The following is a 4,633-nucleotide window of genomic DNA, read 5'->3' on the forward strand; positions in this document are numbered from 1 at the left end:
TCCTTTATCTGGAATATATAGCAAATAGTTTTCTGCTTTGCTAAGTGACATTTAATTTTGCTTATGGGATTTATGGAATTTATTATGTATAGTCAGGTTTGTTGATGATTTATTTTACAATTTCTGCCTTTAGCGTTATTTTTAGAAAGGGCCTTTCAAATACCAAGGTTATGTAAATATTTATCTAAATTTCTTCTACTACTTATAGGTTTTCATTTTTAACATTGTATCTCTTTAATCCATCTGGAATTTATTTTGGTATTTAGAGTAAGATAAAAAGCTTACTTAATTTTTTCTAGATAGGTAAGTAGTTTTTCCAGTATATTTAATGACCTACCCTTTCACTACTCATGTGAAATACCACATTTATCATATACTGAATAATTATATACGCTTCTGCCTGCTTTCAAAATGTGAAAACTTACGTCTGCATCTGTGTTCATAGAGGACACGGGGGACTTGATAGAAGCAAGAACAAGGGAAGAAGGTGAGACCTCCCCATAGGCCCTGCCAAAACGGGGGCGTGGGTACTTATGAAGGTCACAATGGGGGTTGGGTAAAGTCTGAATTCACCACAGGTGTATGTGGACAGGCACTGCACACTAACCTTAGGTTGCCTTGTCTTTGAGTAAGTATGGTGTTTGTGTTTCTAGAAGAGCTAGCTCAAAGTATCCTAAAAGAATCACCCTAATGGTACTTATGAAATCCAAAATGACAGGACAACTATTGTTTTATTATTCAGACAAAGAACAGAAAACTTAAGTGACTTTCTCAGAATTAGAGTGCTGGGAGTAGAACTGAACTCTTCTTGATGTTAGTGTAGAATTAAATCAGTTTCCAAACCTGACATGTAACTGGCCCTATTGTGGAATTTTTGATCCCCTCTAATTCCCTAATGTGTTTCTCAGAATATTTTGGATTTTGGTTTATTTTCTTAAGCCAATGAAGGACCTCCGTATGTTTCCATTCACCTTATTTTAACAACATTTTTTCTTTTAATGATTTTTTCCCCTGGAAGCACGTCTGTGTGAAGGAAGCGTGGTGTGGCATTTGGAGGCAGCCTTGTGCCCCTGGCCCATTGTCTTTGACTGGGAGAGTGGTCTCAAATAGGAAACCGCTGCTGGCCAGTTGTCAGGCGAGCAGTTCACAGTGCAATGAGGAATCGGGGCAAGGGCTGTGGTTCTTGTAGGTCCCTACTCTCTGTCCCCTGCAAGCCCTCCCCTACCCCCCCAGAAGAGTCTGATTTCTTTATTATAAGATTGCCTAGGAGCCTGCACTTTTCCAAACTAATACTTCTCACAATTGCAATAAAACAATTTATTATGTAATTAATGGTTTAATACTTGTTTCCCTGGCTAGGAGATAGTCTGTTGAGAACGCGACCTCTGCAAGACTGGCTTCATGAGTGAACGATCCGTGCCCCCACACAGGGTCCTGGGCTGAGAAGGGACTCATGCTTGGTGTAATGCTCTGCTGTTGCTGTCCTGATATTCTTAACAATTTTTGAACAGGGGACCCTGCAAATTGTGTAGCCAGCCCTGGACCTAAGTCTTGTCCTTGGCTGAATCCTAAGCCCAGCAACTTGTAGATGGCAACCACACTATAATTGTTGAGTGTTGTTATCGTATAAACTCATGAAGATGAGCCAGGTAGTGTTGATGTTTTCATCAAGAAAGTAGTACAGCCAAGAAAAATTGCATGATCCATTATTTTAATTAAGGCGGATTCTGGGGAAATGGACAATGACAGCTGCTTCAGGCTAGGGCTCCAGGAAGCTGACTCTGAAATGGAGATTTGCATGCGGAATCATCAGGGAGTCCTCCTGGGATTAGCACCTGTCAGGGAAGGGAAGGAAGCAAGCTTAGGTGGAGGGAGAGGCTGGGCTGTGCAGCAGTCGCTAGGAAAGTGCCTCAGCCAACCCTCAGGGAGCTCTGAGGCTGGAACGGCCCTACAGGGTTGGCTAAGTTGGGGCCAGGCTGTGGGCTCCGTTACTGGACGCAGACTACCCCAGGAAGGAGGCGTGATCCCAGCAAGGTGGCTCTCTTCAGCCTGGTGCAGTGGTTCTTAAAGAGGATGACTTTCCCCGCAAGGATATTTAGCAATGTCTGGGGACATTTTGGGTTGTCATGACTGTGGGGAGGGCATCCAGTGGGCAGAGGCCAGGATGCTGCTAAACATCCTACGATGCACAGAATGGCCCCCACAACAAAGAATGTACTGGCTCCAAATGTCAGTAGTGCAAGGTTGAGAAACCTTGGACTAATGCAAGTCCTGGAAAGGCTGACGGGGTGGGGGCTGTCTGCAGGCAGGGCTCTCAACAGCTGGGGAATGCCCCCTGCAGTCTTGAAGGGGCCTCTGGGGGCGCAGCCTTGAGCAGCTGGACCTCACTTCCCCACAGACGTTCTCAGAGCAGCTGTTCCGTGAGCCTGGTCAGCCTCGTGTCCTGGGGAAAACTTAAAAGATGAAGATCGTAGGACAAACTACAGCCTTGGAGGCGACAATCGATGCTCTCCATTCTAGATTTCCCTCACCCTCGGAGGGCACCTCTGCTGGTCTTGGTAGCTTATCTAGTGGCACCATGTCTCAACACCAGCCTGAGTGGGGCTGGAGTGCAGCTGTAGGCCGTTTTTGGCTCACACCCGCATACTGAGCTGACCCTCTGTGAATAAATCTCAGCATTACCCCTCCTTCATCAGCTGGCCGTGAGGGACTCCCTCCCCCAAGAGGCTCCAGAGGTGGCTGAGGGAGAAGCATCACTGTAACACAGTGGGCCACATGGGGCCTGGGCCACTTGCTCATGCTCTTTCTCTGTGCGCTCCAGCCTTGCTCATGCCTGATCCCTAAAGCACCACTTTCATTTTATGATGGTGTCCTGTCTGGGCCCACGCAACCTTAGGACTTGGTAGACTTGATAGAACTCAGCTCGTGATGGGTAGCTCTGGCTTTGTGGTTACTTGGTGACACAATTCTGGCACTCCAGCTCTACCAGGGCCCAGCAGCTCACCAAGAGGTATTTTCCACAAAGTGTATAATTCTCTACTTCAGCTGGCATGGCCTTGATCTGAAACCCTCGGGGACTATGTTGTAATCTTCCTATTGGGACTTCCATATACTCCACACAGCACCTTTCCCCACACAGATACCTCCCATACCATAAAGTCAGCCGGGTTGTATGGCCAGGTGGCAGGGTCATTCTTTGCACCACAGCCTGCTCTGGACTCCCCTCAAAGCTGACAGCCTTTTGTGTCACTTGGTGTGGTGAATTGAATTGTGTCCCCCCAAAAAGATGTGTCCAAGTCCTAACCTCTGGTAACTGCGAATGTGGACTTACTTAGAAAAAGGGTCTTTGCAGCTATAATTAAATTAATGGTCACCAGATGAGGTCATCCTGGATTTAGGGTGGGTCTTAAATCCAGTGACTAGTGTCCGCACGAGAGAGAAAGGAGAGGGAGATTTGAGACACACAGAGATATACAGGGAAGATGGCCATGTGAAGATGGGGGCAGAGATTGGAGTGATGCTGCCACAAGGCAAGGAACGCCAGGAGCCACCAGAAGCTGAAAGGAAAGACTCTCCCCTAGAGCCTCCAGAGGGAGCATGGCCCTGCCAACATCTTGAATTTGGACTCTGGCCTCCAGAACTATGACAGAAAAAGTTTCTGTCGATTTAAGTCACCCAGTTTGTGGTAATTTGTGACAGCAGCCATATGAAACTACTATACCTGGTGTATGGGCCAGGTATGGAATATGCTGTCTTCAAACCTTTCAGGCATTGTGCCTCCTTCTTTGTGGTGGGAGGTGTGAGAAGCAATAACATGTCCCTAGTATTGGAGAGATGTTCTGGTGTGCCCAGACCCCTGGAATTCTAAAACTTTTATTAATGTGGTGGGCCCCTAAATCATCACAGAGTTTATCTCCCACCTCATGGAGTACGTGTATCTTATCATAGCCTCCAGTATACTCGCTGTATCTTGCCTGTCTGCTTTCATTAGCAAGAAGTCATCAGTATAGTGGACCAGTGTGATGTTCTGCAGGTGTCCAGATGGTCCAGGTCTCCTCAGACTATTTTATGACAGAGAGTAGAAGAGTTGTCATAGTCATGTGACAGAACTGTAAATGTATACTGTTGTCTGTTCCAAATGAATGTGGATTGCTTCTGATCCTTTTTTAGGGGTGGGAAAGAACTCCAGTGGCTACATTGTTAATCTGCTTTTGCAAACATACCACATCTGGCACAGCAGCTGCAGTTGGGGCAACTGCTTGGTTGAGTTCGCAGTAGTCTGGGATCTCTCACTCCCTTGTGGAGAGCAACTGGTGAACTACTTGGAGATTTGGTTGGGGACTACCAACCCTCTATCCTTTAGATTTTTAAGGATGGCGCTCATCTCTGCCATTCCCCCAGGATGGAATATTGCTTCTGATTAGCTCTCTTCACTGGGGAAGGGGCAGTTTCAGAGCCTTCAACTTGGCTTTCCATGCTCTGATTGCTCTTACTCCACAGGCCAACAAACCAACGGCAGAGTTGTGCCAATTATCAAATATGTCCCTTCTAATTATACATTCAGGGATGGGGGAAATGACAGTTGGGTGGGTCTGTGGACCTAGAGGGCTCATGAGAGCTACACCTAGACCAG

This window comes from Diceros bicornis, chromosome 14, assembly GCF_020826845.1.
Source record: "Diceros bicornis minor isolate mBicDic1 chromosome 14, mDicBic1.mat.cur, whole genome shotgun sequence".
Classification (NCBI taxonomy): domain Eukaryota; kingdom Metazoa; phylum Chordata; class Mammalia; order Perissodactyla; family Rhinocerotidae; genus Diceros; species Diceros bicornis.